The sequence below is a fragment of the Nicotiana tabacum genome, chromosome 13 (genome assembly GCF_000715075.1).
Source record: "Nicotiana tabacum cultivar K326 chromosome 13, ASM71507v2, whole genome shotgun sequence".
Taxonomy (NCBI): Eukaryota; Viridiplantae; Streptophyta; class Magnoliopsida; order Solanales; family Solanaceae; genus Nicotiana; species Nicotiana tabacum.
Window position 1 is genome coordinate 1130180 of NC_134092.1, and position 10622 is coordinate 1140801.

Sequence of the window (10622 nt, forward strand, 5' to 3'; positions counted from 1 at the left end):
ATTGATTATATTTCATGATTCCATACTCATTTACATCATGAATCCATGAATTTATGGAAGAAAAATCATATTTTTATTAAATATTCCAAAAACAAAAATATAAGATTTGAAGGTCCATTTAATATCGGAATTGGATAATTTTTGTATGGTTGAACTCGTAGCGGAACGGGTGTCCGGATTTTGTGAGTTTTTTTGGGATTTGAGATGTGGGTCCCATTGTCGAATATTTAAATAAATTTCGGATTTTTATACGGAAAATTAGTAAATTCATATGGAATTAATTTCGTTGATTCGTATTGAGTATATCGAATTGTTTGTGAATAGATTTGACGCTTAGGAGAAAAATTCAAAAGGAAAAGCTGTGGTCGAATAATTTATTGGAATTTGCAAAGCGAGGTAAGTGTCGTGGTTAACCTTGACTTGAGGGAATAGAACCCTTAAATTATTTGTTATGTGAAAAGCATGTGAACGACGTATAAGCGAGGTGACGAGTGTCTATACGTCCAAGAACTCGAGAATACAATGTCCTACATGCTTATTTGATGGATGTTCTACAATTCTGACGTCTAGAGATAATAAGATGAGGTGGAAAATCAGCTAAAGATGATCCTCTGTTCCCAGTTAAGAGACATTATGTCTCAATAGAGACAGTGAGTTCGATTCTAAGGAGAAAAACGAAGAACTACTCTCTCTGTTTTAATTTATGTTAACATATTTGACTGGGCATAGAGTTTAAGAAAAAATGAAGACTTTTTGAATTTGTGGTCATAAACAAGTCAAAAAGGGGTCCAGAGTATTTGTGTGGTTATAAATACTTCTCATTAAGGGTAGAATTAGAAGTTTAAGCTAAATTGATTCCAAATTTAGAAATGAGTCATTCTTTTTGGAACGGACCAAAAAGAAAATAGGTTCACGTAAATTGGAACGGATGGAGCATTTTTTAAAAATGAGACAACATCAGACCCCTTGAGCCCAGTTGGTGTTCAACGGAAAAAAAAAGATCCTAAGACAATATTCATACCTTAAATTCACACCTAGTTTAGCATTGAAGGATAGTTTATTAATTACTAACTACTGCTCAATAACCTACCAGTACCCGTTTGACAATCTCTCCCCCTCCTTTCGGATCTCTTTTACAATCAACGAATCCTGTCATGCATCAACATGATTTATTTATATACAAAGCATGAATAGGAGAAAAGGAAGAAAATAATAAATCACTCTGTATAACCAAAAGGTCCAAAATTATAGAAAAGCCAAAGCATACTAGGATGTAAACTTCAGTGTATATTACACAACTTGCAAATTGTTAACCATATTATTATAGAAGGATTGGCAAAAAACTTATGACTGCACCAACTACAAGAAAAGACCAAATAGGATTTTTTCTTGCTAAAGAAAATTTTAATGTCAGATGGTCTCTTCAAACTAAATGACACCATCTTTGTTATGAAAATTACCTGTATAACAGTCTATGATCAGCCAAATGGTTCAATCTTTTTCCGATCTCGGTCAAAGCTTCAAGAACAGCAAGCAGAAAGCCTTAAGATATGCATCCTCCACTGTATACAAATCTAGCCACACAAATGTCTAATGCACTAGTTTTAGACCACAAGTTTCAAAGTCTTTCTTTCTTTCCAACTACTAGAAATCTTCTAATTTCCAATGGCTCATCCAGTCGTAAAATCGTCATTTGATGGTTTGCAACACCGTTTAGATTTATCCGGCGGAATACAACTTGCCGGAAAAGGCTTTCGAAGGAAGCCATGGGTAACTTCAGACCGCCACCATGAAACGCCGAAGTTGAATAATGACTGAGTTCCATCAAACATATTGTTAAATCTGGAAATTTTATTTAGAATTATCCAACGACTTCTGTTAGAAATTCGTCAGAAAAATGGAAAGTTATGAACCAAGAACAACTGTTTTATAAGCTAAACCACCTTCCAAATAAGCGAACAACAACCAAACAATTAATCCATCGATTCCAAGCCGTCAATCCACCAATCAAACCCTTAAAATTCCAACAACTAAAGTATTCAACATAAAAGTTTGTAATTAAAATATCCAAAATACAAGCCTAAACATTCAAACACCATTCAAGTAACATCTCAACAAAATCTAACAAGTAAATGCTTCAAACATCACAATTGGAACAAACTAATTCTCGTCATCAGAGTCAGACTGTGGATCAGATCGACAACTATCCATGAGTTTATGCATTAAATCCTCCAGTCTATCAAGTTTTAAACTGTTTGCTTCGTGCTTTTCCGACGTCTCTTGTATTTGTCTCCGCAATGAATCTATCTCTTCTTCATACTGCGAAGAACTAGAAGAAGCACCAAACAATCTTGAAGCAATATCATCGGATGATGGTTGGGTTGAGCTACCTCCAGCGGGCTGGCTTTGACGCCATTCATCCAAACCTTTTGTATATCTATCCTGAAATTTAAATGATAAGCATTATATAACAAAATCATGTTAAAGAGCAAAATAGTCCTAAAATTAGGATCTTACATATGTCCCCTCAATATGCGGCTTGACCAAAATTCTTATACCATATTTTTTTTTCCACGTGTGTCTCCTCAAAGACCTCATCATTCATAGTTCTTCCTTTTAACTTTTTCTGCAAAAAGAAAAAATATGAGTTGGATAAAACTTCGATTGCGTGTAGTTAAAATCAAGGAAAATTTAATAAACAAGTTACTAATCTCCTTCGATGGGTCCCTATACTAACTGAACCCCCGGTGTGCAACGAGCCACCCTTCTTGGAGGCACGGGCGGCCTTTGCTTTGGTGCTCTTCTTCTCAAATTCTGCAATGTCCCACTATTCACTGAGTCTAGTCCATATATCTTTGTATACGGTCGAAATAGATTTCGGCCTTTGCACGTCTGCTCGAGTTCGAATGATAGTCGATCGAAGTGAGACTTCGAAATAGTTTCCAAAGATGGAGCGAACAAGCCGCGAACCTGAAAGGACGATCAATGTCGAGTTCGATATCGTTATTGAGCTCGAATCAAAATCGAACTATAATGCAAAGTAAAGCTATCAAGCTTATGAGCCGAAGACCAACAAACATCGACCCCGAATCAAGTCAAGGGTCCAAGTCAGAATCGAGCTTCAGCTAAAGACCGATAGCTCGAGTTAGAATCGGGCTCAAGCCGAGATCAAAAGCCCGAGTCAGACCGGACTCACAGACATAAGCCGTTGCAATCTCACTACGTGAGAGAATCTTGGCAGGAATCGAAGAAGAGACAATTCATCATGGGTCCTCCACTATATGCTTTGTTTTATTATAAATAAAGTAGGATCCCTCTACTATAAAAGGGGGGAATCCTTGTAAGCATAGGGCACCTCATACACTGTAACGAAAGATCACTTCTAGGATTGAAAGATAACTCCTTGTGCTTGTTTTACTTTATCTTATTCATTCTTTTTTGCTCACTATTCTCATTCTCATAGTCAGGAATACACACATTTCTATTTCTCTATACGATTTGTATCAAATTGTATCGCATATCCTTAGAAACATACACAAATTTAATGTTATCTGATTTTTCGGATAAACAGTTTGGCACCCACCGTGGGGCTAAGGATAACAGTGGTTATTTGATACGAATCTGAAAAAACACGCCATTGTGTTTTGCGCTTGTCTCCAAAAATATCTTGAATTTCGGATTAGCTACGACTAACCATCAACCAAATGGCTTCACCAATCGACAACAGGGCCGGTCTTCAAGACGAAAATAATAACTTGACACCCGGTATTGAAAGACCACTTGTAAACGCCGTTGGGGCTCGAATCGGAGCGCCAATAGACATCAATTCTCATATAGCCATTGAGGCGAACCTACATGCTGAACCCGAGAATAACATCCATGGTGACACTCGGTCTGCGGCTCGAGATACCCACAACATCGAGGAAAACTAAGTTAGCTTATGTGTGATTTTCGAAATGTTGCAAGCCCAACAGGCAGCAATAGCTCAGTTGCAAAGCCAAACCCAGCTACAAAGTAGGCCGGAGCCCAATCCACCTCGAGAAATCACCCACAGAACGGAGCCAGCCATGGTGAGGTCAAATGAGCAAGAATCGGGGACTACTCCCGAAATTGCTAAATTGCTCGAGGAACTCACAAAGCGAGTCGAAGCCTACGATAAAAAAGTAGAAACTTACAACTCTAGGGTCGATCAGATCCCGGGAGTTCCACCAATGATAAAAGGGCTGGATTTGAAAAAATTCGTGCAAAAACCTTTTCCCTCGAGTGCAGCCCCAAAACCAATCCCCAAAAAATTCTGTATGCCCGAAATTCTCAAATATAACGGAACGAGCACGTCACTTCTTACACATGCGCCATTAAGGGCAATGATTTAGAAGACGATGAAATCGAATATGTGTTATTGAAAAAATTCGGAGAGACCCTCTCTAAAGGGGCAATGATTTGGTATCACAACCTACCACCAAATTCCATCGACTCATTCGCCAAGTTAGCAGATTCTTTTGTGAAAGCACATGCCGGCGCCATAAAAGTTGCAACAAAGAAATCGGACCTCTTCAAGGTAAGGCAAAAGGATAACGAGATACTGAGGGAGTTCGTATCTCGTTTTCAAATGGAACGAATGGACTTACCACCAGTCACAGACGATTGGGCTATTCAGGATTTCACTCAAGATTTGAACGAACGAAGTTCGACGGCTTCACGGTGATTAAAGCATAACCCAATCGAATACCCAGCCATCACGTGGGCCGACGCACACAATCAGTACCAATCAAAAATTAGAGTCGAAGATGATCAATTGGGGTCTGAACCTGATGTTCGAAGGGATACTAATCGAGAAGGAGGCCCGATCGGGGATCGATACCAACCGTACAACGGAAACCACAGACTTAGTGAATCGAGACATAACCTCAGGCAAAATAACAAAAGAAATGATCGAGGTCAAGGGCTCCAGGGGCTGATGAACAAAAGTAGGTTCGATAGGCCTGCCAGATCTAAGGAAGCACCTCGGTTATCGGAGTATAACTTCAGCATTGATTTATCCGCCATCGTATCGGCTATCGGACATATCAAAGACACTAAATGGCCTCGACCCATGCAGACTGATCCTGCCCAGAGGAATCCCAATCAAATGTGCGAATATCATGGCACGCATGGCCACAGAACGGAAGATTACAGGCAACTAAGAGAGGAAGTAGCCTGGTTATTCAACAAAGGGCACCTTCGAGAATTATTTATCGATAGGGCAAAGAACCATTTTAAAAATAGGGATTTCGGCAAGAACATCGAACAAGAAGAACCACAGCACATCATTCACATGATCATCAGCGGCACCGATACCCCTCAGGGACCAGTGCTTAAGCGCACTAAGACGTCGATTGTAAGAGAAAAGCGATCTCGAACTCAAGATTACACACCCACGGGAACGATGTCCTTCAGTGATGAAGATGTAGAAGGATTCATACAACCTCATAATGACGCACTGGTAATATTTGTACTCATGAATAAAACTAAAATTAAGCGTGTGTTGATTGATCCAGGTAGCTCAGCCAACATCGTCAGATTGAGGGTCATAGAATAGCTCGGCCTGCGGGATCAAATCATACCCGCAACCTTGGTTCTAAACGGATTCAATATGGCATGTGAAACCACCAAAGGCGAGATAATTCTACCAATAAACATGGCCGGAACCATCCGGGAAACGAAGTTTCACGTAATCGAAGGCGACATGAGATACAACGCCCTTTTCGGAATGTCATGGATCCACAACATGAGAGTTGTACCTTCGATCCTACACCAGGTCCTCAAATTCCCAACATCGAGTGGAATCAAAACAGTATACGGAGAACAACCAGTCGCAAGAGAAATGTTCGCCGTCGAGGAATCTAAATCAATATCCTCGCCTTTGCTAGTAAAGGGATCGGGCTCAGATGGGGGACGAGATACAAAATAGCAATCACAGACATTGGCTTTGACCCAACCACATAACCGGAAGATGGAAGAAGATTATGATCAAAGGATCCCTCGATCCTTCGTGATTCCCGATGACTCCGACGCCACTAAATCAATGATTGAGGAACTGGAGCAAGTCACACTAATCGAACACTGGCCCGAACAAAAGGTATACCTGGGAACGGGGTTGAGCCCTGAACTCAGGAAGAAACTTATTCAATTTCTTATTGGTAACATTGATTGCTTTGCTTGGTCCCATTTGGATATAAAAGGGATACAACCAGACATAACGACTCATCGGCTAAGCTTGAACCCTAGGTTCAGACCGGTAAAGCAAAATAGAAGACCCCAATCCGAGGTAAAGCACGCATTTATAAAGGACGAGGTAACCAAAATCCTCAAGATAGGGTCAATTCGGGAGGTGGAATATCCCAAATGGTTATCCAATGTAGTTGTAGTGCCTAAAAAAGGGAACAAACTTAGAATGTGTGTGGACTATAAGGATTTGAACAAAGCATGCCCCAAAGATTCTTTTCCACTGCCCAACATCGATCGCATGATCGATGCCACGGCCGGCCACGAGATCCTCACTTTTCTCGATGCCTACTCCGGGTATAATCAAATCCAGATGAGCCCGGAAGACCAGGAAATAACTTCATTTGTCACCAAATATGGAACATATTGTTATAATGTGATGCCCTTCGGGCTAAAAATGCAGGGGCTACTTACCAACGCCTAGTGAATAAAATGTTCGAAGAACAAATAGGTAAATCAATAAAAGTTTATATTGATGACATGCTAGTTAAGTCCCTGCGCGCAGAGGACCATTTGACCCATTTGCAAGAAACGTTCAAGATTTTGAGGAAATACAACATGAAGCTCAACCCCAAAAAATGTGCTTTCGGGGTCGGTTCGGGCAAGTTCCTCGGCTTCATGGTGTCAAATCGGGGAATCGAGATTAACCCCGATAAAATCAAGGCCATCGAAGACATCACCATCGTGGACAGCGTGAAAGCTGTATAAAGGCTAATATGACGGATTGCAGCCTTAGGCCGATTCATTTCGAGATCATCAGATCGAAGTCACAAAATTTTCTCTCCACTTAAAAAGAAGAACGATTTCGCTTGGACCCCGGAATGCCAACAGGCATTAGAGGAACTGAAATAATATCTATCGAGCCCACCGCTACTTCACACTCCAAAAATAGACGAAAAACTCTGTTTGTACTTGGCAGTATCGAAAATTGCAGTAAGCGGTGTCCTAGTTCGGGAAGAACAAGGTACGCAATTTCCCATTTATTATATAAGTCGGACCTTAGGAGAAGCTGAAACTAGATATCCGCACCTAGAAAACTGGCACTTGCACTGATAAGCACCTCTAGAAAGTTAAGACCGTACTTTCAATGTCACCCCATATACGTATTAACCACTTATCCGCTTCGTAATATTTTGCACAAGCCCGAACTATCAGGCCGATTAGCTAAATGGGCCGTCAAACTCAGTGGATACGATATCGAGTATCAACCCCGTATATCCATAAAGTCTCAAATTTTAGTAGACTTCATGGCCGATTTCATGCCAACCCTCGTACCCGAAGTCGAAAAAGAACTCCTGTTGAAATCGGGTACGTCATTGGGGGTATGGACCCTTTTTACGGACGGAGCTTCGAACGTGAAGGAGTCCGGGCTAGGCATAGTTTTAAAGCCACCCACAGGTAACACTATTAGGCAATCTATTAAAACTACCAGGTTGACTAACAACGAGGCCGAGTATGAGGCCATGATTGTAGGTCTCGAGCTAGCTAAAAACTTGGGAGCAGAAGTCATTGAAGCCAATTGTGACTCTTTGCTGGTGGTAAGCCAAGTAAACAAAACCTTCGAAGTTCGAGAAGATAGAATGCAACGGTATTTGGACAAACTATATGTCACTTTGCACCATTTCAAACAATGAACTATACAACATGTTCCACGAGAGCAAAACAGTAAGGCTGATGCACTTGCGAATTTGGGATCGTCGGTCTAGGAAGGTGACTTGAGCTCGGGGACTGTCGTTCAACTCTCAAGATCCGTGATCAAAGAAGGTCACGCCGAGATAAATTCTACGAGCTTAACCTGGGATCGGAAAAATAAGTATATTGAATACTTAAAGAGCGGAAAGCTCCCACCGGACCCTAAAGATTCAAGGGTCCTACGGACTAAAGCTGCTCATTCACGTTGGCTTCAGATAGAACACTATGCCGAAGGACATTCGATGGACCATTGGCAGTATGCTTGGGTTCGGGAGATACCGATTACATCCTACACGAAGTGCACGAGGGAACTTGTGGGAATCACTCCGGCGCTGATCCATTAGTCCAAAAAATAATCAGAGTAGGGTATTATTGGATCGATATGGGCAAAGATGCGAAGGAATTTGTTCGAAAATGTGACAAATGTCAAAGGTTTGCGCCAATAATCCATCAACCCGGAGAGCAACTTTACCCAGTTCTGTCCCCATGGCCGTTCATGAAATGGGGAATGGATATCATCGGCCCTCTGCCATCGACCCCAGGTAAAGCCAAATTCATTTTATTTATGACTGACTATTTCTCTAAATGGGTTGAAGCGCAGTCGTTTGAGAAAATAAGAGAGAGAGAAGTTATAGACTTTATCTGGGATCATATCGTATGTCGATTCAGGATACCCGCCAAAATAGTATGTGACAATGGGAAACAATTCGTAGGCAGCAAAGTGACGAAATTATTCAAAGAACACAAAATAAGAAGGATATTATCAACATCGTACCACCCCAGTGGGAACGGACAGGCCAAATCAACGAACAAAACTATCATTCAAAACCTAAAGAAGAGGTTGAACGACGCTAAAGGAAAGTGGAGAGAAATCCTACCCGAAGTCCTTTGGGCATATCGAACAACGTCAAAATCTAGTACAGGGGCAACCCCGTTCTCCTTAGTATATGGGTCTGAAGCATTGTTACCGGTCGAAGTCGGCGAACCCAGTGCCAAAAGCAACAAATCGAAAGATACTATAATCGTATAACCAAGCTCCACCATTTTAATCCCGGGGACTTAGTGTTAAGGAAAGTCACCCTGAATACCCAAAATCCGAACGAAGGAAAACTAGGACCGAACTGGGAAGGACCGTACCAGGTTCTCGATAATGTCTGAAAGGGATCTTACAAGCTCGGCATTATAAACGGCAAACAACTATCAAGAAATTGGAATGTGTCATATCTAAAACGATACTACTGCTAAGGTACGACCCTTCCATATTCATTTACATTTCAAAACTGACCCATGCAAAAATCCGAGCAGGAGCTAAGATGGATCCTTCGATACGAACCCATAGATCTGAAAACACGCGTTGCACTCTTTTTCCCTTAGACCAGTTTTTATTCCAAATGGGTTTTTCGGCAAGGTTTTTAATGAGGCAACCAATGATCGTGCTGCACTTACAACAGTATCCGAGGCCTCTTTACAATCGACCTCGAATACTGGGGGGCATTAGCCCTCAAATATATCAAGTTCCGATGCAAGAAAGTTATTTCGCAAACAACGGGGTTCCAATAGGAAAGGTTGTAAGATCCAAATGGTCAAGACGAACCATGCTCACGTAGTTGGCCCGAACCCAAGGGCGAAACATGAACACATGTATAGTGACTTGCAAAGAAAGTTCTTTACCGACATCTTATATCCAAGAAACATTCCTATATTTGGAGATTTATTACGCAAACAGAATTAAGATAAATTCGACCATTAAACCTACGTGCTACTTTTAGTTCGAGTTCGAGCAAACACTTACTCGGCCATTATGCCTACGGGCTACATTACATCGAGTTCAAATCATTCACTTGACTACTAAGCCTACGGGCTACTTTTAGTTTGAGTTTGGGCAAGCACTCACTCGACCATTATGCCTACGGGATACATTACATCGAGTTCGAATCATTCACTCAACTGTTAAGCCTACGGGCTACTTGTATTTCGAGTTCGAGCAAGCACTCACTCGACCATTACGCCTACAAGCTACATTACATCAAGTTCGAATCATTCACTCGACTACTAAGCCTACGGGCTACTTGTATTTCGAGTTCGAGCAAGCACTCACTCAACCAGTACACCTACGGGCTACATTACATCGAGTTCGAATCATTCACTCAACTACTAAGCCTACGGGCTACTTTTAGTTCGAGTTCGAGTTCGAGCAAGCACTCACTCGACCATTATGCCTACGGGCTACATTATATCGAGTTTGAATCATTCACTCGACTGCTAAGCCCACGAGCTACTTTTAGTTCGAGTTCGAGCAAGCACTCACTCGACCATTACACCTACGGGCTACATTACATCGATTTTGAATCATTCACTCGACTACTAAGCCTACGGGCTACTTTTAGTTTGAGTTAGAGCAAGCACTCACTCGACCATTACGCCTACGGGCTACATTATATTGAGTTCGAATCATTCACTTGACTACTAAGCATATGGGCTACTTATATTTCGAGTTCGAGAAAGAACTCACTCGACCATTACGCCTACGGGCTACATTACAACTAGCTCGAATCATTGACTCAACTAATAAGCCTAAAGGCTACATCACTTCAAGTTCTCGCTGAATTATAGAGGCTACGAAGTCCAAATTTGATTATGAATGTTTTCACAAAAAAAGAAGCAAG